Raw genomic sequence first — 25,807 nt, forward strand, 5'->3', positions numbered from 1 at the left:
GAATAAAAATCCATGAGATTATAAGAATTCCTAGTCTTGAGATAACAAAACAAAAAATGTGCCAGACTGTGATTAATGGTAAAACTGACGGAGTAGAGCTGATCTATATAATTCAGCAATAGGGGTTGGGTCTCAACTGTCTTGATATTAATTACTTTATATTTTCATATAACTTGCTTTTCCGGTTAATTTAATTGTGGCCTAAGATATTAACGCTATTACAGCTAAAGCAGTACCCTAATCAGATTAATTAGATTGTACCCATAATAGGAATTTCCACCTGTGTGAGCATTTGAATTTCCATTCTGTGAAACAAGAATGCAGATTTCAAAAATACACCTGTGGCTTTTCATATCACACAGGAATATGTGCACATGCACACAGAACGTCATTAATACTCCAAGATTACATTGCTTAACATTCTTGTCAGGACATATTTCTACAATAATTGTGTCCTTGTTTGTTTACCTTGTAGTCTACATGTTAAAAAGGGAATAATTCAGCCTTTTTTTTTCTTGTAAGCTTAATAGAGTATTTACTTCCCATTTTCAAAGATCAAAAGAAGGACAGAATAATGCAGTCTCTCTGGTAAGGTAGCAAAGATTCCTGAGGAGTCAGAAAGACCAAAACAGCAGCAATACATAGGAAGTAAATTCTGTATGCAAGGTAAAAGCACTTTTTTTTTATTCTGATGGGATAATGTGCATTCAAACCTTAGTAGGATATAATATAGATTAGATTTATTGATAATGCTTAAAAGCATGCAATATTTTCCACCTGTTCATGCAATGAGACAGAGAATTAGAAAAGCATAAGGACTTCACCATATGATTTGATCCTGGGAAATGCTGAACACATCCAGTTCCCATGTAAGTTTAGGATGGTTGGTCAGAGGTTAAAAACTTTTTCCTACTAACAATGAGATAACAACATTAAAGTAGTTAAAGTTGATTCAAGAAAAAAAATAGTATGGCTTCACCCACCCAATGTAACACCCCCCTCAACCTTTAAAACTGTATGAACTCTTACCCATGTCTTCAAAAATTATTGGGAACAGACGAGTCAGATAATATTATTGTCAAATTAAGTAAAAATCAGGTGAGGGTTTTGGTGGTTTTTTTAATTATATGCCTAAATGTTTCTGACAAATTTATGGTTGTTCAGCTTGAAATAGTTCCTAGTAACTTCTCTATATGTGGTAGAAGATTTTATCATCAGTTACCCATCATTTATTTATGATTTTTAGCATTCAAATATGAACAGAGAAATTCCAGATTATATTTCCTTTTTTTTTCTATTTATTATTCTAAACGTTTTTATTTTGCTTTCTGAGAAAACTATGACTAAGCTCAGGCATTCTCTTTTCATAAAGTAATTCTGTTATTTTTGAAGAAGCAAAAGAGTGCACAAAGACCCCTATTAAAGGAGATGGAATATTGAGTATTTTGCAGTTCATTGCTTGAAGAGAGTGCACTAAAAATCAATTTGGCTAATTGAATCTAGTTTTAGAAAGCAGTTAAATGGCTCTATGCTCCTTCCAATGAAAAGAGTAACTCTGGTTATATGATTATTCAAATTCTGACAGTTAAAATATGGCAGCCAATACTATATCTCACTGCTAGAAAGGTTTTCTGCACTGAAATCTAAATTTATCTTCTTTTGTTGTGATTTCATCTTCTTTATCCTTGTTAATGTTTCTCTTTTGTTTTGTGTTAATGTGTTTCAACTATTCGTAGAATAAAGTCATCTTTTAAATAAAAGATATAGGCTGTTATTGCTTTATTTTTTCATGTATCTTCTCAGAGTTGAGATCATTTTGACTTTTTTGCTTTCAAATCTCTCCAGGATGTCAATACTTGGTAACAAGAACAGCCAAACAACATAGCACCTAGAGTATTGTGTTACTTAACAATCACTTAGAGTGCCTATTCTTTTCCTGGTGTGAGATGTTGTTCCTCTTCATATGCTAAACTAAACTTGGCAAATCATGCTGCATGCTTTCCAGTCTATTGTCATTCTCTAGTTTCTTTCAGACTTTGTATGCTAAAAGACAAGGATAACTGGGCAAACCCAATTTAACCCTCTCTTCTTCTTGTTGTTGTATTAGAGTTGCAAAAGTTTGGATGAGGAGGGACCTCTAAGCAGAAGTAACTTCAAAGCTAAATCACAGAATCATGGAATCAACCGGGTTGGAAAAGACCTCCAAGATCATCAGGTCCATTGGGTTGTTCAGATTCTGCTAGTGAATTTAGAATACATCTAAGGATGAAGACAGTGTTACTTCCCTGGACAATCTCATCACAGGCTAAGCTGGACTCCCTTTGAAGATTTTCTTCCCTATGTACAACCCAAATGCTTCCTGTTGCAATTTGTGACTGATAATCTGTCTGTGGGCACTCCAGGAAGAGCCTAGTTCCATACTCCATGCCATCTCCTTAGGTAGGGGAAGATTGCACGATGGCTTCCTCCTTCAGGCCTCCAGTTCAGAATAACTTTCCAATCATGTAAATGAAAAAACAGCTTTTCCTTCCTCTCTTTCATGAATATTTGGATATATGCCTTAAAATAAGATAGCTGAGTTGGTCTGAGTAAAATAATAGGTAGTGAAATGCTTTCTTAGACAAAAAGTTTTCTAGAAAAAACTTGTTCTAAAGCCCAGTAGTATCCTGAGATCAGACTGTTGTATCCCTGATTACCTTCCTTTTCACAAGCAAAAGTGTGAGTGTTCCCTGCTCAGGGGAGAAGGAAAGCTCTGTTAAGAGAAAACTGCAAATCAGGGCTGACCTCTACGAAAGACTGATTTTTTTCCAAAAAGAACTGGTATCAGCTCCATCCAAAATGTCTGTGATCCATACAGAACTTACAGGAGCTGGTAGTATTTTTGTTTCTCCTTTCGTACTTAGCATCACACTGTTTACTGAGTCCCCTCCAACCAGATTTTGCTCATAGCTTGCCAAGAAAAGGTCCTACCAAAGATCTTATATGTGACAGGGTATCAGTTGCAGTCTTAGGAGTCTATACCAAAAGTTTATGTTACTACAAACCAGTTTAGAAATTAAAGCTTAGGTGACTAGACTCTGTTGCGCTGAGCAATTTGTGCTGATAAAACTGCACCCTTAAGTGTATGAAGCACAACAGACCCAAAAACGGCATGCGGCAACAAAATCATTAAGAGCAATTTATAGGTTCAGTTCATGAGGGTGCACTGCAACTGGCACTGTAACAGAAGAGAGGCAGAACATCTAAAACAACTCCATTTTCTTTAGCATGCTAAGGAGTTCACTTCCTTAGCATCACTTCTGATGCAGGTCAGGAGAAAATAAACATCTACAGGGGCAACTTTGAAAGACTTCTGGTGTGCCAAAATGCGAATAGTAGTTGTTTGTGAACAGCCACAGTGCCTCACTATAATTTTTATTCACTACTCAGTCAGATAGCATTTTAAAAGTTTTTTTTAAATAGGTAACTCTCATTTGAGAACAGATAAGAGAATTCTCTAAGCATGTGCTATCTGCCACCATCCTTATTGTGTCTTTCCCTTATTTATAACAAGTTCCATCCTTCCCCTGTCTCCAAAAGGAAAAATATGCGAAAGAAAAAGAGTCTGAGGAGAGAAAAATATAACAACTAAACAAATGAAATTAGCATGAAGGAAAGAAAATGAAAGCAAAGGAAGGAAGAGAGAGTCAAAAAAGCAAAGCTGGAAAAAGGGCAGGAGAGCATAACATCCTCATCCTAAAAATCTTGCATTCTCTTGAATTGGCTTTAATATTATTTATTGAGCTTGCCATCTGTTCATAGATACCAGTGAGTGCTTCTGCCAGCTCTCAGGCAATGTTACTCAAGATGTTTCTTCCTTGTTCCCACTAAATTGTAGTATTAGTGGATCAAAGAGAAATTGTTGACTGCACAGATTCAAAGCATTGAGCAAACTCTAGTTAGCACATTTTCAAAATAATCATATGAATCACATACTTGTGACATATTTGTGATTAACCTGCTTCTGAAACAAGTACTAATAGTTTTCCAGATTGCAGGTAAAATGAGAAGAAGCAGAGGGTCCATCATTCTTGGTAGACATTTTACCTGCCCTGAGCTCTGGTGGTGGCCCTCTATATGCAACTCATGGTGCTTTTTCAGGATCAGCACCATTCATTGTCTTGCTTACAGTGGTTCTGGTACCTTGCCCAAACAACTGTTCTTCTAGCCCTCTCCATCTCCTTCCAAATTACCCCAATCTCTTCCATGTCAACTTGTTGTGATGCCTCTGGGGATGTAGGTACGACAATGGAGAGCAGGGAGATTGACTGTTCTGATTCACTGAGCTACCACAGCAGGAGATAAACCTTTACCTAGTTCTACCATACTACACGTACTGGACAAGTGATTTCAGTCATTAAATTGAATTTCTTATCTCCCTGAAAACAATACCTAAAGGGTTTCCCTATGAAAAATCTAATAATGGTTTCACGATTTCCCTCTGGTAAGAGCTCACTGTGTGCCAGTAAATCCCTTCTCCTGCAGTGCATTTCAAGGCATAATTTGCTCAATGCCCTGGAATGATGTACAGTGGTGCTCTTCATAGACATGAAGAGTGCATTGGTTCTCGGCAGTGCTACGGACAGCTAAGGAGTGCGTTCAGCTGAGCACTGAGGCAGTGTTGCTTTGGGGAGAACCTACATTTGGACAAGGCTCTCAAGCACGAGGTGTGATTCTTGGGGTGTCCTGTGCAGGGCCAGGAGTTGGACTAAGTGATCCTGATGGATCCCTTGCAACTCAGCACATTCTATTCTGTGATTCTGTGATATGTCCGCATCAGAGTTCTCATTTTGTCTGATATGGAATGCCTGTAGAACGCCTCTGTGGACCTGTCAAGTGGAAGCATTAATTACACTGAGATGAATAGCAATTATGACATTATCTAGTGGGGAGCAGGTACCAAATCCTGTCTACTTTAGGTAAATCTACGCATAACTGTAGAAGGCAGAGTCTGAAGTTACTTCTTTCCACATCTCTTTTACCAAGACCTTCTAAAACAGACTAAGATATTCCTCTCCTTGATACAAGAAATATTGAATTTATTTAGGTATGTGTTCAAGTCTTATTAAAAATTTTAAATGACTGTTTGTCTGGTTCTTTTCACTAAAGCTTCTATGATAGACAATGGATTTTTTGTCAAGACAAAAATCATTCATGGGAAATGCCCAGTGGACAGTAATAACCCTTGTTGGTTTGGCTGTTTAATCTCATAATAATTAATACTGTTAATTTTGCAATAGGAAAAGCCAAGAAATGTTGAATCAATATCTTCACTCCCCAGTGTAAAATACTTCATTCATAAAGTTATGGCTCTTCTCTCTGACCAATGATACAAAATTTTTCTGTTTCCCATCTGTATCTGTTTTATCTGCTAGAGACTGCCCCTAGACTTCTGAATCATTTCATAGTTCATAGGAAGGAGATGTGCAATAAAGGCACATTTCAATGGTAATAAAAATAGCATCTAATATGGAACAATATATTACAAGTCAAGACATCTGTTCACATTATTGTGAGAGACTCAGTCCAATTACATTCACCACAAATTATTGGAGGAACAATGGAGATAAAAATGTGCATATTATTGTTTCAGAGCTTCAGGCTGAGTTGAAGATTACATTTTCATGCATCCTGAATTCTGAAGGCATTTTCTGAGATATTGCAATCCAGACTTACTGTAACAACATAAGAAATTATATTCAAAAGGAGGTTAAACACAACTTTCCAATACATTTAAACCTTGGTTGGCCAAAAAAAACAGTAAATACATCTAGGGCTTAAACAAGGAACTGTGGCATGTCATACTGTCCTAGACAGATATCCTTCCAACATAATATTTATCTGCTTTTAAAACTGATACTTGATTTACAGAGAATTCAGGAACATTCAATACAATTCCATTCGCTGATGCAGCCATATCACTGGAGAATTTAACCTACTATTTTTAAAAAATTTATTCTAAATAATCTGTCCACGCTGAGGTGAGAAAGGATTTTATTTTTTCTGCAGGCATCAGCAGGATCATAGGATTATAGAATTTTATAGGTTGAAAGGGACCGATAAGGATGATCTGGCCCAAACTCTGCCTCAAAGCAGAAGCAACTTAAATCCCACTATTCAGGGCATTGACTAGTTCAGTTTTAAATAATTCTGAAGCTTAAAATGTAATGAATTCTCTCAGCAGTCTCATTAATTGTAATTTTTGTCCCCTAATAATTAATTAGAATTTCACACTTTGAAATGTGTGTCCATTTCCTCTCACCCTATAATTTTTATCCCTAAGAAACATCTGTCTCCATTTTTTCTAAACCTTCACTTGGAGTAGTTGAAGAAAGCAACAAGATCCTTGTCTTATTCTTACCTCTTAAAGGCAACATAAATAGTAGTGGGGTGGCGAAACTGGACACAGTCTCTTGATAAAATTACTCAGAGGAGATGATTTTACACCTAACAAATGCCTTAAGGGAAAGGGCTGGCCAGCTGCTTCCAGGCTCCAGCCTCAGAGGGACAGTGCTCAATAAAGCACAAGAGGGGGGCTGCAATAGTACTTACTTGTAGCCAGCAATAACAGGCAGGGTCTTATCCACTCCTCACCATGACTGGTAGTGTACTGGTGTGTACTCATCAAGCTTTCATATTGTTTAATGCTTTGAAGGCAAGGATTTATCCATTCACAGGAATGCTCCTTCTTCAGTGTGCCTTAGTCATTGAAAATTCCTTACTAGCTTCAGTTACCACAAGGAAGAGTATTTTTCATATAAGGGCTGTAAACAACATATAATGTGACCATTTTCACAGCAACACACCCCACCTACCAAGAAAGCATTTTAGCTGGAAGCTAAGTTTAGTTTACATTTTTAGCTCCTAAATATGGCAGTTGTAAATCTGTATATTATTAATTGTTGCGGCATACAAGTCAATTTATCAATTTGGGAAATGCAGTCTCATAAAGTACGCAGAATATGCATTTTTTTTGCTGAGTATTAATAAGGAACTCCACACTGCTCATTAAAAGTATTTTCCTTATTATCATCATTATTGTGATAGTAAGATTACTTTGTGCAATGGTCTGTTTCATTGGTGCATTTCTTGAGAGTTCCTAATGGTACAATCAGATGTGTGCAGTTCAGCTGTGTGCAGTTCAGCTGCTGAATTTTTTTAGATGCTTTTCTTACACTGAGGAGTAGCATCATGAAAAATTTTTTGAGAAAAATTGCTATCCTCATTGGAAAAAAAAATTGGAATGAATGTAAGAGAAGGCTGGTTTATACAGGGGCATCTTGACCTACCAAAGTTTCTATGCACATTTGTTCTTGAGTTACAGAAACAAATTTAAGAGTGTTTTAGTGCACAACAGACAAAAACAAAGTAAAGTGAAGACTGTGGAGAGTCAAAAGATACCAAGAAGCAAACACCATTTATTGATTATGTCCCTTTTTTCTTCTTCTGCCTAAGTGCTGCAGTCCATTAGGCCTTGTTAGAGCTTCACCTGAACAACACATACTTAAAAGTGGACTCAAATGGCTTTGTCCTTTTGGGTATACCGGCTGTAATGCCAAGAAATACTGACATATCTCTGTTAGCTGTAAACAAGACAAATTTGTCAGCTACAAAACAGGGTCAGATATCTGGATAAATTGGAACCAGAGAATTCTTGAAGCTGCTGTAGGGACCTTCTGCTGCCACCTGATTTGGCTGGTTTATATTTGTGTTTGTCCTGCATGCAGACAAGTGCTGGGAGAAGGAGAAGCCAGTTTGTATTAGGCTATAAGAGCATTTGGACGTATCAGACATGATTCTGACTCAATACATCCTCATATAGAAAAATGTCATATTTTTTACTCTTTTCCAGGGATCAAAAACCTGCACTGCACTCTGTTCAGAGATCTAGCTTCAGAAGAGACAGACCCCTGTCTCACACCTGTTCATGGCTGATGGATGAGAGGAAGGCTGTGGATGTGGTCTATCTGGACTTCAGCAAAGCCTTTGACACCATCTCCCACAGCATTCTCCTGAAAAAGCTGGCAGTCCACAGCTTGGACAGGGGCACTCTCTACTGGGTAAGAACTGGTTGGAGGGCCGGGCCCAGAGAGTGCTGGTGAACGGTGCTGCATCCAGTTGGTAGCCGGTCACTAGTGGTGTCCCCCAGGGATCAGTGTTGGGCCCAGTTCTGTTTAGTATCTTTGTTGATCATTTAGATGAAGGGATTGAGTCCATCATCAGCAAATTTGCAGATGACATTAAGCTGGAGGGGAGTGTCGATCAGCTGGAAGGCATGAGGGCTCTGCAGAGGGACCTGGACAGGCTGGATAGTTGGGCTGATTCCAACGGGATGAGGTTCAACAAGGCCAAGTGCCAGGTCCTCCACTTTGGCCACAACAACCCCATGCAGCGCTACAGGCTGGGGACAGAGTGGCTGGAGAGCAGCCAGGCAGAAAGGGACCTTGGAGTTTGGATTGACAGGAAGCCGAACATGAGCCAGCAGTGTACCCAGGTGGCCAAGAAGGCCAATGGTATCCTGGCCTGTATCAGGAACAGTGTGGCCAGCAAGACCAGGGAAGTGATTCTTCCCCTGTACTCAGCGCTGGTGAGGTCACACCTGAAGTACTGTTCGGGAAGGATATTGAGGTGCTGGAGCAGGTCCAGAGAAGAACAACAAGGCTGGTCAAGGGACCTGAGCACAAGTCCTGTGAGGAGAGGCTGAGGGAGCTGGGGTTGTTCAGCCTGGAGAAGAGGAGGCTCAGGGGAGACCTCATCACTCTCTACAACTTCCTGAAAGGAGGTTGTAGCCAGGTGGGGGTTGGTCTCTTCTCCCAGGCAGCTATCAGTAAGACAAGAGAGCATGGTCTTAAGCTGTGCCAGGGGAGGTTTAGGCTAGATATTAGGAAGAAATTCTTTACAGAGAGGGTAATCAGGCACTGGAATGGGCTGCCCAGGGAAGTGGTGGATTCTCTGTCCCTGGAGGTGTTTAAGGTGAGACTGGATGTGGCACTTAGTGCCATGTCTAGGAACCACAGCAGTAGTGGATCAAGGGTTGGACTTGATGATCTCGGAGGTCCCTTCCAACGGGGCTGATTCTATGATTCTGTGGGGCTCAGCTCTTCTGTTAGTGACATTTTTTCTGTTCCCTATCTACTGTTACTTTAAAGCCTTCACAGTCATTATTTTACTTCTTAAGGTGCTTATAAGTGGCCTCCTAAGTTCTTTTTTCCTGGCTAAGCGATAGTGTAGATTCACTTTGACACCTGCTAGTGTTGACAGTGTTGGTAAAGACTTCAAGTTTCATTTTTACTTGTTTACTAAATGGTAGCCTGATCTAACCAACAGATCAGTTTATGAGAATGGTTGTAGTAGATTGCAGTCCTTTCTGCTGTCTAGCTCTTTCACACAGAAAACAGCTTTGCAGCTGCTAAGATAAAAAAAATTTACATTTTGTTTCATGTGCTGTGCTCCTGTGTAAATGTATTAGGGTCCCTTCTGTGAAAATAAATGAAGAAAAAAATCCTGGAAAGCTCTATGAAAGTCTTATACAGTTTCAGCCTTAGTTATGCTATAAATCCCTGAAATCACACAGATTATAATGAAGATGCTGGTTCATCCCTAACAATACAGACAGGGTGCAATGCTGTGTACTTTTCTGATTTTGATCTAGTACACTGATGCACTTTATTTCATGCAGATTGATCAAAATCAGTGTCTAGCTCACAGATTCTTCATTTTGCTCTGTTGTTCTAAATACCTGTCCTCAGCTGAATCACTATGCAAGATAATATATGAGAAAGAAATAAAGGGACTATGATCTAGATATTGCTTCAAGTCGCAAAATCTATGTTATTCCCTTTGAATAAACTCACTGTGTATTGGGTGATTACCTTTTTCCTTCTGCTTTAGTTGGCTGCTTAATTAAGGTCCTGTTTTACAATACTGAATAATGCATATCGATTCATAGCTTTCACTAAAACTGCAAGAGTAAGATTGGCATCTGGTGGACTTGACAGATGCACGAGGCACTCACAATGCTTTTCTGTCAGGCAATTTAGTCCCTAGAAAAGGAGACTGCGTGACTAATGAGTTTTGCACCTCCTCCTCATGTGCTCATCTGCTTTCCCATTGATGTAATTTATGAGGCACTTCTGTGAGTCACGGTTAGCACACTGAAGTGGCAGCGGTTGGTGGCAGCCATTATAACAACCATTAAGCAAATAAAACAGAAATCAGGAAAGTGGGAAATGAAGTCTGAGCAGCAGAGAACACCTGTTTTCTGTTTATACCAGTGCTAAATAGTTGTAATTCATTAAATAGTCACAATCAGAGTTTGATAATGTATTTACACTCACAATTGTTTTTACAAACCAGAATCTTTGCATCATTGCTGGACTTCTGAAGAGCAGGGTTTGTGCATCTCTACTAAATGAAAACTTTCATAACAGTTCACTACATGAATTGAATGGTTTATGTGACATTACTTTAGGAAAACTTTTGACACTTATACGACCATCTGCTAAACAAAACAGAGAAGATATTCCTTAATTGTCACAGGGAGCCACTTCTGTGGCCCCTACAGACACAACCAACCAAGTAGCAGATGGGGCTCAAAATAAACTTGATGTGTTTAAAATGCAGTTGTCCTATGAAGACACACTTTGATCAAAGGACAGAAAGTCTTTGATAACTATCAGAAAACTGCTGCTGTCTACAAGGGTCAATAGGGAGCTGTTTAGTTGGTTCTTTGGAAACACATCAGTACAGGTACAGTACATCACAGTTTCTTCTGCTTAGGCGATTGGTGTTTGAAATGAACAGGAACATTGTGTTTCAAGTGAATAAAATAAACTAGGGAAGAGACTCCCAGGAACACAGATTTGAATTAGCTCAAGACTGTGGCAGGAAATCTGCAGTATATGAGAAAACTGTGGTTTAAACATGATTCAAAATGGCTTTTTGTAGTCTCTTTGCTAACTCATGCTTTCTTCTTCCCGATACCCCCTGTGAAGGACTATTGTCTCCCATGCAGGAATGTCCTGGGAAGATGTCCTAAGGTGTTTTCATTGGCCCCTTTTAACCCTTCCTATTGGTTGTTAACCCCTTCCTGCAACCTGTAATTGGTTACTCTGTGAATCCTCCTAAGCCTATAAATGTAACCCCCCAACAATAAACTCTCTCTTGCCTCCTCTCTGCGCCCTGTGTGCTGTCTCTGTGGCTGCCATGGGACCACGTCGGGAGGAGAGAGCACCTCTCCCCTCCAGGCTTAGGACCTGAAGAAAACCCTGGCGCTGGAGTCTCCCCCCCCCCATCCACTCAAGCCATCGGAAATGGTTCCTCAGATGGAAATGGAACTAGGACTGCACCACCCCACACCACGGGGGAAAAGAGATCCAGACAAGACAAACAATGATGTGATTGTACACAGGATTTATTCTGGCAGAATATAGAAGTAGGGTTGTCCAGGGTGTCTTAGGTGCAAGCCAATAGGACAAGTCGTGAACTTCTATTAGCACCTCAAAAGCTTTATTGCTAGAAGTCCAGAAAGCTGAAGATGCTTGTATGTATGTCATAAAAGAGGGCATAATAAAGTGAATGTGTTCAGCAAGTCGTCAGATATTTTTATAAAAACAGATTTTTGCTGACTGTGACAAATGTCTAGCAACTCAACACTGAACTAATCATTAGGGAGAACAGAGACATGAAGTTCAATAAGAAGTGCAAAATACTGAATCAGCATTGAAATTGACTGCATGAACAGCAGTCCTGCTGAAGAGAGTGGGGAAACAGTAGGGAATGGCAGGCCGAATACAAGCTGACAGTGTGGTGCTGTTGTAAATAAAGCAGATTATGGACTGTGCCACATTAAGATGATGGCGAGCAGTCTGAGGGAAGTTCTTAGCTTCCTTTACTCAGTAATATTGACAAATCCCCATCAATGTGCAAATATGGGTCCTTGAATTAAATAGGACCATGGAGAAACTGGAAAGGGTCCAGCAGAGAACAGCTAAGATAGTTTGAGACTCAGAATGTGTGTGAGGAGCTAGACTTTGGTCTTGTGAAGAGGTGATCAGAGGAGCTGGTCTTGCAAAGAGGTGATCTAGCATCAGTGTACAGCTGAGTAAATTGCAGCTAAAAGCTGATGGGCCTCACTCATCTTTGCAGAAGCTGGTGATGGACTTGAGTTGCAGCTTGGGAGGCTTAAGGTGGATATTAGAAAAAGATATATTCACCAAGAAGGTAGTGCAGCACAGAAACAGGTTATTCGTGGGACAGCTGGAATCTATGATTTTGGAGATTTTCAAGACTTCTTAAACATAAACATGACTGATCTAATACGCTGCAGCCACAGCCCTGTGTCAACCAGAAGGCTGGAGCAGAGAATTCCCTTACAAACAGTATTTTTTACAGTGTTAGGATAGTATCATGGTTTTAACCCCAGTCAGCAACCAAGTACCATACATCCACTTGCTCACTTCCCCATCAGCAAGATCAGGGAGAGAACTGAAAGGGTAAAAGTAAGAAAATTCATGGGTTGAGTTAAAAACAGTTCAACAGGTAAAGCAAAAGCCACACACATAAGCAAAGCAAAACAAGGAATTCATTCACCCCTTCCCCTAGCGTTCAACCATCCCTAGGAAAGAAGAGTGTAAATGCATAAATAGTGACTTGTGAAGACAAATGCCATCACTCCAAACATCTCTCCATTCCTCCTTCTTGCCCTGGCTTTATATACTGAGCATGATGGCACACGGAACGGAATATCCCTTTGGTCAGTTGGGGTCAGTTATTCTGGCTGTGATTCCTCCCAGTCTCCCATGCATCCCCACTCTCCTCACCTGTGTGGTAATACAAGACGGGAAAAAGGCCTTGGTTCTGTGTAAGCACTGCTCAGCAGTAACAAAAATATCTCTATATTATCAACCCTGTGTTCAGCACAACGCCAAAGCACAGCCCCATACCAGCCACTGTGAAGAAAATCAACTCCACCCCAGTCCAAATCAGCATAGGTGGTTTTCCTGTCCAAGCTTCCCCAGGCAATCCAGTTGTAAGCAGTCTGAAAGCAGTCGGGAAGACTGAAGCTGACTGTATCAGCTGCCCCCAAGTTAAAATGCTGTCTTGAAGCTGAGGTCAAGGACTGGGAGAGGTTGCTTGCAAAGGCATGAAGAGAGAGCACAGAACATAATTTACAACCGTGAGATAAGGCAATCTGCCACGAATAGAGCTCATGCTGAAAAGAAGTGTTGCAAGGTAAGAGCACTCTAAGCCCATTTTTGAAGGTTAAGAAGGTGAGTTGGTATACTGCAGCATTGAAGTGAAAAGTTACATTTCTAACACCATTTGCACAGGAGTATTACTACTTTACAAAAATAGACATTGACCCTCAAAGAAGAAACAAATATCCTGCAGAAGAAAAGTAGCTTTCTCCCTCTTCCTCACAGACTTACAAAGCCTCAATATTTCCCTGCCTGTGGAAGCCTGGCAAAGAAAGATGAGATGAAAGACTTGAGTTATCAAAGAGACCACTTCAACAACCAGAAGCTCATCAAGGCAGAGCATCCTGACTCCCTTATCGTCTGTGGTGAAGTACTTTCCACTTGTTGAAGGTACTAAATTAAAAGTAGAGGAATGTCATGGAATTCTGCAATTTTCTAAAGGTAAATTTGGGGGTTGAAAAGTCAATGCAGCCATTGATTCAAAAGCAGTTTTGTTTGAAAGCTGTTTCAGTAGATGATGTGTGCAGAAACTAATCATTTCTTGAAGGCTAGTGCGGAAAGTGCAGGGCTGTGATGATAAGAACATGAAGACAAGCAGAGGACTGGAGCGCCTCTTCTATGAAGACAGGTTGAGAGAGTTGGAGTTGTTCAGGCTGCAGAAAGAAGGCTCCTGGGAGACCTCAGAGCAGCTTTTCAGTACTTGAAAGGGGCCTATAAGAAAGAAGGGGACAGGTTTTTTACAAGGGCATGTAGCAATAGGACAAGGGGTAATGCTATTAAACTATATTTTGGATCTGGATCAATTGCAAATCTGAACATTTTTCAAACTTAATTGTTTCTGTCTCAGTACTCACATTTAAACCTGAATGTCTTAAATTTGAAGGGTTCAAGGAGTTGGATTCAACTCAGCATATTCTATGATTCTATAAAAGAGGGTAGATTTAGAAATTTTTTACAATAAGGGTAATGAGGCACTGGAACAGGTTGCCCAGAGAGATGGTAGATGCTCTATCCCTGGAAACAGCCAAGGTCAGATTGGATGGGGCTCTGAGCAACCTGCTATAGTGGAAGGTATCCCTGCTTATTGCAGGAGTGTTGAACTGGTTGAGCTTTAAAGGTCCCTTCCAGCCTAAACCATTCTATGATTCTGTTCTGTGACTATATCCTATACCCACCATGATTTCAGAAGTGGAGGAAAGTGAGCCAAACCCTTTTGAAAGTAGCAGAGTTATTTACTGACATAAACCAGCCAAGACACCATGCCTAGATACTGAAAGAAATCTACCTGCAATTACCCAAGACAAGATCTGCACACTCCAATCTCAGAGGTTCAGAGGTCAAGTCAATTGTTTGCTGCATTTGTATGGTGTTTGATTAACTGAAACTGCTGATTTATGGATTATATTTAAATTTTAACCTGAATTTGGTTATTTTGCTTATTAATGCATTGGTATTTTAGTAAAATCATACTAACTCAGCTTAGCATATGCTCAGTTAAGTAAATATTGATCCAGGCAAGCTGCATGGAATGAACATTGAGACCTCAAGTAACCTTAGATGACAAATTCATAACTCAGCTATCTCTCTGCAGGTTCTTTTCCTCTCAGTAGCAATTCAAAAAAGAATTAATCCACTGCAGAATTAGCTTTCTCCAGAAATGCAAATCTGCTTTAGCAGAGCAGCATTATTTAAGCAGTTTTATTGCTCAAGCAATTGGAGGTGGCACCTTCTTGGAGAAGCTTACAGGATTTGTACAGTGTGAAAGTTACAGCAATGTGCAACCACAGTACAGAGACAGGGAGAGATGCAAGAAGATAGGAATCTGAACTCTACGGGAAGAAGCCAATTTTATACTTGATTATGCTTTTATGTATAACCTTCTCAGCCATTGCCTCTGTTCCACTTCTGTTATTAAAAACTTGAAGTTGTTTGTATTCTTTGAATTTACATTTCCTCCATACTTTTGAATCATTACATTCTCTTGAAACTCAAGGCTAAAGAGACAAGGTCCCATAGCCAAAGAACCTGCTCTGTTGCAAACAATCTTATGGCATAATATTTTGAAAACTTAGTTTAAAAACATCAAAAGATGTTTTCTTGCCTTCCCACGTAGAAATGCATAACTTGTAAAGTCAGGGACTTTTCTGAAGAAGCAGCAGAATATCTTCCTCTGCAGCTACATATATACCAGAAAACAGCATACACAAATATAGATTTACTCCATTCACCTCCTTCAACACTGGAGAGCAATCACAGTTAGAAACTGAATTATTTTGGGGGTATGCAGCGGGAGGAGGGAATAGGGAAAGAGGAGATGGAAGAGAAATCACTTCAGCAGCATGATACAATGTTTTTCTAATTGTTAGACAAGAATTACTTGAGCATTACAGGCCAAAGAGTGATTCTCTGGTCTGCTATTCAAAGCACAACTGTAACATTTGAGTTTTTCACAGCCTTGAATATTTTCACACATTCTATCTTCCCAAACAGAACATGAGTGACACCAGCCTGCTTACAGAACACAAAGGCATGAGTAAATTCCCCAAAGTAGTTGTACAAGTCTAATAAAAGTATCTAATTTCCAACGTGGAGCCAAAGAGCATGGTTTGAGCTGTCCAGGCTCCCTATAGAGAAAACGCAGAGAGTTAAGGTGCATCCAAACATGACCCTATAAACAGTCAGCTCAGACAGATAACCTGTTGTAAATATTTACTTCAAACTAACGTGAATCCATCTCTCTGCTGGTTAGACAAGGAGCCTGACGTGGTTAACTCAGGTGTAAATACGTAAATTGTAAACCTCTTCTTTTAGTCAAATGAATCCTACCTGGAATAGCTTGAAGTCTGCTTAGAGTAAGCAGGAGAATATTCAGTACACATATGACTCAAGTCTGAGTCTTTTCAGATACTTCTCTAGAGGGTTTCAGGAGAGATCTCCAGCCACTGAAAATTATTCCATCATTCTTCTGTAACAGTGTGTAGAAAATTTGCCTCATAATTTAGCACTCAGGCTCATTCCTTCTTCTGCCTGAGAGTGCAAGAATGGGGATTGTAGCTTCTTGTCTCCTCAGAATGTTTCCTAATCATTAGGCCACAGGCTATTTGGGACATAACCTCTGGGAGATAGGGACAAGGAGGAAAGGTTTGAACATCCCCTCTTTACCTCTTGGAAACACACGCTGTTTTGAAGTGGAATTGCAGACTGCCTGGAAGGCAGCTGGAAGGGAGTATACTGACACCTGCTCTTGTTTGCTGAGTTGCTGCCCCACGCACACAGGGGGCCCCTGTGACCCACAGCTGTACCCCAGCTGCTACACACACCCATGTACACACACACAGAGCAAGGAGCCTCACACCCAGGAAAAGAGTTAGAAATGGAGTTTCATGGGAAAACAGGATGGACTGTGTTGGTGTTGCACTGGGTATGGTTTTATCACAAAACCTAATGCACTGTTTGTTATCTCAGGTCTCTTGGAAAAAATGTAATTATAATGCTAGCTGCTGCATCTGTATGTTGCCAGGAACAGAGCTGGATGTCCCTGCTGTGCACAGGGCATGATTGCACCCAGTCCCACTTCCTCCATAAAAAAGCATGCCTGCTCCAACGGGGAGAGAACTGGTTGGGGGTTTGTATGCTTTGTTTCCACTATCAGGCATTAGTTATGTTTAAAGTCCATAAATCTAGTATTGTGGATTTAAAGATAGTAAAATACTCTGTACAAGCTATGTAGAATGCGGTTGGGTTTTTTGTTCACGTGGTATTACAAAATGGGAAGACTGTGTAACAAGCCAGGAAGTTTCAGGTACAAATCTACTTGCTCTAAGTTTCTCCAGTTTCAAAGGATTTTCTTGCAAGACTTATTCATGGCCAGCCCCGCACCCTGGGATCCAAATTAAAATCTTCCCATCTTATTCATTTAGTGAAGAACATAAATGTGGGAAAAGCCTCTAAAAAGCGGGTATAGCAGAGAAAATGAATGCAGTAGTCCACAGATATTTCAATGTGGAGAATGTTATGCAGTTAGTTTATAGCAACTAACTTACAAACAGGTAAACAAGAAAAATAATCCCCAAACTTTACAAACTGATTTTAATGGAAAAGTACAGTTGCAAGAGCAACCAGATTCGAAGCATGCTATGCAGTATCCCTAGCATTTTTGATTTACTAGTCTTTAAGATGATTCCTTGCATTCTGTCAAGTATTCAGAGCCTTCTTACTGTAGGAGAGAACAAACCATCAGCTTTAGACCCTGTATTATCTGGAATAATCTTCCTCCTCCACCACCACCATTCTAATGCTGGAGACGGCAAAACATTCAGCTATTCAAGGATTCACATGCGTTTTTGGAAGCAGTGACGCATAAATGCATGAGTTTAGTCTTTGCAATGTGAAACATCAAAGGGAAAGATAATTAAAAAATAATCTTTACTGAATTAAGTATAATTAATTCACCTACTCTAACTTCTGGCACATAGAACATGGCTCCCTCTCCACTTGCAGTCTACAGTTGCAGAACAGGTTTGGTGCCCTGATAGCATGTAAGAAGCAGAATGTCGTACCTGTGGAAGCATCAGAGTTGTCCAAGCATGAACCGCATACTACTGACAGGACACAGTGGCAGGGGACAGCAGTGGTAGGTTTCCATTTGTGGTGGACAGAAGCTCCCATCTGTCTCCTTGGCTTGCTATCTAGATCGATGCATGGCTTGCCAGGGGCTCAGATCCAAGTTGCTGTAGAGGAACCGCCAAGGTTCTCAGGCTATCACTCCCTGCTGCTTATCCACATGGGCGTCAATGACACTGCTAGGGGAGACCACTGGGGTCAAGAGTCAAGGTCAAGGCCATTGGGGTCAAAGATCTGAGAGTAAGGATCAGGAACTAAAGGCTGGCCAGCCTGTAAAAACCCTAGACCAAAGCCCCTTGGAGCACATTTCTGGGCCCATGCAGGGGACAGTGACTAGAAAGAATCAGCATGGGTTTACCAGGGGTCAGTCATACCTGAACAATCTGATTGCTGTCTATGATGAAATGACCGGATCTGTGGACAAAGGAAGAGCAGTGGATAACTTTGACCTTGCCTTTAGCACTTGCCAGTCCCTTTTAAAGCATTCTGCCTTCTCTTGACTTAAAAAATAAGAATTACATCCAATAAAGTTTAGTATTTCTACCAGTTAACACCTGGATTCTCAGCAGCTTCTGACGCCAGTGACTTGAAGTGGAAGAAGAATCCACACAGTTATATATGTTAACTTATGGCTTTGCCATGCTGCAGATATAGGGAAGATATCCTATAGAGGATGGTCTCACCAAGTACACAGACAAGAGGTGAAAACAAAGGAGTGAGTAGAGAAAACAGTGCTGTCATGTCTTTTATTAAAGAGTCCTCGGGTTGACATGAGAGACAATGCTGCTCTCTCAAACACCAGAGATGGTGTTTCTCTGCCTGTGGAAATCAGGATCTAAAGTTCTTTTTGAACACTCTTACCATGAAACTCTATTCGGTTTCTCAAGTGGCAGCTCACGGCCTAATTTGAACTGCAAGCAACCAACAAGTATCCTGTTGATAGCAGGAGACTTTCTCTGCACCAAACACTTCACGGGATGTGATAAACGTGTGAATGAGGAAAGGGCCAGAGATTATTTCAGACTTTTACATTGAGAGTAGAGGACTTAGAACTCAAATACCACTACTAATTCCTTGCTCACTCAAACCAACCCGTTGCATGTGTGTATTCATCTTCCTTTAGTTTGCCAGACCTTACCCTCCCAAATAAAAGGGTGGAACATCCTTTTATTGATATCAGGTATTCTGATATGAAAAGCCCTCAGTATCTCTGTCTGTTCTACTTTGCCTGGAATAATTACTGATTATTGAGTCAGCGATTTATGGCAACTGTAGCTTAAGTTTTAGAACACTTGCCCAGAAGCTGCTGAATACCTAATATGACAGTGATATATTCAAAAAACAAGGATTGGAACCATTTCAAAGGAAGGTAATGAAAATCAATACAAGACCCTATGAGAAAGGAAGGTGATATTAATTTTAAGTAAAACTTACTCTCCACCCATCCTATCATTCTTTCCTCAGTTTTACTCAAATAAACATGTGCATTAGTAGTTTGGGATGGATCACTTATGCATAACATAGAGAATGAGAGGTGCCAGCTGTTGAGTCCTTGCTATGTATTCTAAAATCTCTTTGCTGGTAACAACTGCAGTTATTTTGCACCCCTCAGGAGTCACCAGTTATTGAAGCATATTCTTTTGCCTCAGAAGTTACCTTACAACAGCCCCCAAAAATTTCAGGCAAGGTGACTGCCCATTTTCTTTCATTTCCTCATTTTCTCTGTCTTGTGACTGCAGTCTGCCTTTCTGTTCGAATATCAGGATGAGAGGGACACAATTCATGTGCTATAGTTATGCAACCGTCCTCCTGCTGTCACAGTGCAGGTCTTCTGCTGTCAAGTTAGTTCTAATGCTGTCTTAGTGCAGCAGCACCTTCCTTAGTTGCTACTGATTTTATTTCTGTCACATTGGCTATTGATGTCAGCCAGTCTTCCAACCTGTGCTCTATGCTTCTTGGGGTGCTTTCATGTAAATCTGTTTCTGTTCATGCCATCATCTCAGTCTGTTTGTTTCTGTTACAAATCCTTGCATGTCCCATATCATAGCAGAGTGCTTTAACTGCAACACTGGCCAAACCTGGTATCTTTCTCAACAAATGAAAGTTGAGTTCACCAATTCATCAGCTTCCATTTCAGTGGGAAGGAGAGTACTGCTGTCAGAAAGGGCTGTAAACTTTTCCCAGCACTCAGAGTAGCTGGTATCCTGATGGTATAGTATAGGTTTGACATGGTGTTCAGGTTTCCTCAAGAAGACAAGGAGTGCAACAAGAGGTCCTATACACCCCAAAGGTAGTTTTGTATTTCCTAAGAAAACCTTGGCCAGAGGGGATTCAAAGTTATGAATCTTGACTGAGGGTTAGATGTTCTCCTTCAACCTGGGTGAAGTCATAACAGACTTTGAGAGCAAGGCTTAAAGTATGTACCTCTCCTCAACATTTCTTATGAGCTGGAGAGGCTCTCAAGGTGCTGGGCTTTCTTCTCTCTTAGCTGTATGGAACAGAATGCATGGAGGGAACAGGGACGTCTGCGGTTTTACGAAGCCATGCTAGGGCCAGTCTCCAAAAGAAGTATATTCCTATTAAGATGTACAGAGGCACTAACCCAAACAAGAACAGATGCAGATATATATCTATACATGCAGATATATTTCTCCTAGCTGTGAAACCAGACCAGAGACGTCAAGTGTAGATATCCTCCTTTCTGAAGAGTTCTCTATGGAAAGAAGAATCAAATATCAAATAAAACGTCATTAATATGCCACCATCTCCCCCTTTTTGCTCAGTTGCTTAAGCCTTGCTGAAATAGAAGAAAAAAAATACAGAATGAAGCCCATAGGATTAAATAAATTATTATTACAACACACATAAAATTCCTGTTCTCCAAGCCTCATTTCAAAATCTCAGATATGGAGAGTCAGCTCTTGGTCTCAAGCCCTGTGTTTTCTGAAGTTTTCTTTTTCTCTTGAAGGACAATACAGTTTGTAGATGTGGGAATTCAGAATTCCTAAATTCGATCTCTCCTGAAATACTTTATTTTTAAGGTTTAATAAATATACACAGTGCTATAGAACGGCATGTGCAGGAATAACAGTAGTTCCTCTTGGTATCTGCGCTATGCTTATCTCCATGGCAGCCAAGCAATTTGGAAAAGAATAAGCAAACATCTACTGCTGCATACTTATCTCCTTCATCCCTCTTCCTGGTTTTCTCTTGTTTGCTAGCAATATATACCATGATGTCTGGATCAGAAATGTTAAGGTTAAAAGAGTCATGTTACTGAACAGGGCAAAACACTTTATCTCCAGTCCTTCAAAGTTCTGTTCCTGCTGAAGCTTTCCAGCCTGATCCTGTCCCAGCTGAAATGAGGAGTGACTGCTGTAATGAGCAGGTATCAGCTAACAGCTTTGCTAAGTCTTCCGCTTCACACTGGCAGCTCACAGGCCCCAGCCCTAATCTCCTTTCCCTCATCACAGAGGGATGTCTGCATCCTGTGCTGTCTTGTTGTTGCCATTGTGGACCCTTTTGAGTCATGGTCCCTTCTCCAGCTGCTGACACTCAGACCTCTCCACAAAAGCATGGGTTCAAGAGTGAGACTGCACAGGAAAAAATAGTAAAGAACAAGATTTAGTAAGAAGATACGAGAGACTGCAGTTGAGGCAGGACTTGATCAGACAGCCATATTAACCAGCAGCTCACTTACATGACTGTCTTCTTTTATCCCCACTTCTCTCCATTTTCCAAATGTTTATAATTCCTACCCTCACCTTGATCTCTCTCTTTTTCTACCCTTGTCTCCTGCCAAATAAACAAATTACTTTAGCTACTTTTTCCCCATTGGTTCCAGTTTTGTATATCCATAACCAGATTTGGCATTTCTGATACTGTTACCTATATCTCATCCTTATATGATACAGAATCATTTAGGTTGGAAAAGACCTCTAAGATCATCAAGTCCAACTGTTAACCCCGCACTGCCAAGTCCACCACTAAACCATGTCCCCAAGTGCCACATGCATTTTTTAAATATCTCCAGGGACTTTTCTATGAAGAAGTTTTTCTCTTACAGTTATTTGTGGAGCTTGTCCTTCTCTCAATAGTTTGCCATAGCCAGCTGTGAAATCCAGCTATTTCTCATGGTGTTATGCTGTAATGTTTGCCAGCTGCTCACCCTGCTGTTTGTTATGTTTGGCAGTTTCTCTTGTTATGTTCAGTACTTTCTCATGGTCTGTTACATTATCTAAGCCTCACAATGGGGCCTAGTCATCTTCCTATGTATTTCAGTGAGGAATGGAATCCATAATGTGTCCCGGTGCAGAAATCACAGAAAAATACAAATAACATGTCCCTGAGAAGGAATCACGGAAAACACAGTTGGAAAGGTCTTCCGAAAGCCATCCAGGTGAGTTTTGAGAATTGCTAAGGAAGGAAATTCACTACCTCTTTGGGCAACCTCTTTCAGTGCTTAACAACCATGCAAGTTCTTCCTTACACATCTCTGGCATTTCTCTTGTTGTACCACGTTGCTGGAAAAGCTTCCTCCTTTCATGTCACTGTGCACATCCGACCAGAGTCTGGTGCAAAGTTCTCTATAAATCAGATGTAGTTACTCTAAGACAGTAGTTAGACTCCTCCTTAGCCTTTTAACCAAGATAAGCCAGGTCCTTCCCTCTGGCCAGCCCCAGCACCTGGTGGCCTTCCAGCAGGCTCACTCTGTGTGGCTTCAGATCTTCCTGGAACCCTGCATGAAAGGGAAGTTTGCTCCTGTACCCTATGAAGTCTGGTTTTCCATTTATCCCTGTCACATCAGCAACGTGTTTGTTTCAGGACAAAGATCAGGCTAAAAAAAAAAATCAATGCAAATTAACCAAATTACTTAATGAAAACAAAATTCATCTTCATTTCCTCATAAATGGTTCTAAGAGACTACAGGGTCATAGAGATGTATCAAATACATCAAATACATCACAGCTTTCAATTCTGTGGAATCACTTCCCCTAAATCAAGGCTAACTTTTGTGCAGAGAAAAGGAAGGGAATGGCCTTGGGTTTAGAGTATAAGAAGTAGGGAAGCTATTCCAAAGCTTTACATGAATGGAAAGATACTGTCAGAAATTCAGAAAAGGAACTCAATCCTACCTGGCTAAGGATGTTAGTATTGTCTAAGTTGCTAAACAACTATGTAATGGTTACTAACTTTGAGATTAAGTAAATTCTGTTATTTCAAGAATGAATTACAGTCTATTCTGTAGAATTTAGGGGAACCCAAAATTTACTCTCTAGTGATACAGTACTTCTCAGTCTTTCACTTTACAGCAGCCTGCCCCTAACATGTTCATACACTAGTTAAAAAATATAAACCCCTTAATCCAAATTGGGATACCCAGATAGAAGCAGCCTTCTTTGCTCAGTTTTTCCCCCCTCCTTGAGATGTTTTAATATCACCAAACCTAAAGCTGATCTCTACCACTCAAGTCCTCCTATTTTTTTGAATCTGCATCTCTGTCAGTACATGACATAAAGACGTATTATAGTAATCAGGGTTCTGCTGAAGGTACAGTATCGTGTTTGACACTTATGAGATTTATGAGCTAAAATAAGTCCCGGTCAGCATAGATGTTAACTATTTAAAAAAATGCTGTTGAAATCACCCCAGAATATTTATTATTTTTTTTAATGACATGTTAAAATAATTTACAATTTCCAGTTTGTAGCACTGGAATAAGTGGCAAAGCATGTTCAGCCATTTTGGTTGTTTAACACCTCAGGGGAAACAAAAAAATTCAGTGACATGAAAAGAGATGCCATACAGAAAGCCACACAGGATAAGAGGAGAAATTATTCAAAAGATCAGCCTCTTAATACACTTGCAGATGTAAGCATTCATTTATGACCTTTTGTGATTTGTATCATTTAAGAAATCTGTACCACATACTTAAAAGGAGTACATAGACCACTGCATAATACTCATCAGTTAGAATGATTCTGCTTTTGATTGTAGCATGAATGCAATGTGCCAAATGATAATTGTCACCTAGTGAAAACTGGAGAGGTTCTACGGATCTCAACAAACAGATTTACACTGGTCAAGCACCTGATTCATCGTTCTTTGTACAGTAACCTCCTCACTTGGCAGTTCCCAACTGCTATTTGGGGAAGGAAGCTGATTTCACATTTGCAGTCTATCTGGGAATTTGTTTATTTTTTAATAAGGAAAGGTTTCTTCTGGGTTTTATTTGAGGGTGAACAATAGCCCTAGAACTTAATTCAAAAAGCAGTTCTTAAGCACACAGTTGCATCATAAGTATTTATCTGGCTGTGTGAAAAAGCTCTAAGCATCTTGACTCTTGTTCTCCTTCTGCATGAGACCCCCCCTTTGTTGGGAGAGTGCTGCCATCGCAACCAAGGGCAGCAGAAGGCGAGGGGGCTGGCAGGCAGGGATAGAAAGCAGGTTGGGTTTTCAGGCTAATTACAAGGTTTTGTGTTCTGGGTCACCTTGTAAATGAGATACGCTGCTCAGAAAGCTGCAGCCAAAGCTGCTAGGCAGAAAGTGGAGCAAATGCACAAAGGTTCTGCTGGTTTTTACCCTTTCTTGAACACAGTCTGCAATTTTCATGGTGAGCAATTGCAATGGCTCCAGAAAATTGGTTCCTGGGGCATCTTGCTAAATAGGAAAAAGTTGTTTTTATGATCCAGGCAGTAAAACCATTCAGTCTGGATCTGGCAAGTGACCTGTATTAACAGACTTCTCCCCTCACAATTCTTTTGACACACTTGCTAAAATGCATTAAAATTAATTTTAACACAGCCTGAAAAAAAAAAAAACAGATTTGAGCAGCTTTGCAAGCTAATGCTGCTTCAAAATATTTTGTCATATTAATTAGTTCAGCACTCTTTCAGTTTAAGGTTGGCATATTTTCTGATTATCTGTACTGCGTATGTAAAGCACTTCCAGTCTACCTGAGGAATAGGTGTGGAGGCAGCTGGAGCTTGGTTCCTACATGTTCTCTGCCTGTAGCCTGTGTTTATGGTTCTAATTCAATTCATAATTCTGCAACTTGAACCACACTTGCCAGAGGAACATTGTGAAAATTAGTATTTGCACTGGTCTTTGGAGATGCCTCAGCCTCACTTCTGTTATTTTCTCGATGACAGTCTGCCAGTAGTTTATTTACACAGTAGGATTCAGTTTTGAAACCCTGCTTCACATAAATGAGCACCAAGGAGACTTTCAGTCTTAAAAAAACCATACAAGGTGTATATATGGTAGACTCAGACCGCACCAGGGCCGATTCCTGATAGAGGGTATGGATGTTGTGGGGACATGGAGTTGCAGACAGGGCTGTAAGAGCACTACAGGGCCCCCCAGGTAATGTATCGCCCAATGTGTCTGCACACTGCACCTCAGCTTTACCTGTGCACCTCTGCAAGGAGACGACTTTGCTGCTGAATATTTGCAGCCCTAGGGGTATTTAAAAGATGTATAGATGTGGCACTCATGGACATGGTTTAGTGGTGGACTTGGCAGTGCTGGGTTATGGTCTTAGATGTCTTTTCCAACCAAAACAATTCAACGATCGTGTTTACCCAGGATGCTGTCAAGGACATCAGGATGGATCTCTGTCCCTCACAGGTTATTCCCAGCATGCCATTACAAGACCTGTTCTCTTACAGTTTTGGCTTGGTTCCTGCCTGCCTTGAGCAACATGGATCAGGCACTTGCAGAGAGAAAAACAAGGGATACAGTGAATCATCACTTTGATAACATTGATCAGGCACATAACTGCTAGAGCTTGCTCATAAATTTGGGGGTCACAAGGTTTACTGTACATCAGAACCATCGTGTCTGAGACATACGCTTGGACTTTGCCTGGCTTTTAGTGAAATATTTTAACTGGCATAGCTCAATTTTTATAACTTAGTCAAAGAATGCCCAAGTGAAAATTTATG

General features: G+C 40.4%; 1 protein-coding gene across 1 annotated transcript in view; it reads right to left on the reverse strand.

Moving 5' to 3' along the window:
- Window positions 1–797: 797 nt before the first annotated feature.
- MED10 (mediator complex subunit 10) overlaps window positions 798–25,807 on the reverse strand; it is a 38,173-nt gene continuing 13,163 nt past the window's right edge. Inside the window, exon 5 of the mRNA XM_027644012.1 lies at window positions 798–909. The gene's annotated coding sequence lies outside the window, so the exon portion shown is untranslated. The remainder of the gene's footprint in view (window positions 910–25,807) is intronic.

The sequence above is a fragment of the Corapipo altera genome, unplaced genomic scaffold (genome assembly GCF_003945725.1).
Source record: "Corapipo altera isolate COAL_440 unplaced genomic scaffold, ASM394572v1 24b, whole genome shotgun sequence".
NCBI classification, from domain to species: Eukaryota; Metazoa; Chordata; class Aves; order Passeriformes; family Pipridae; genus Corapipo; species Corapipo altera.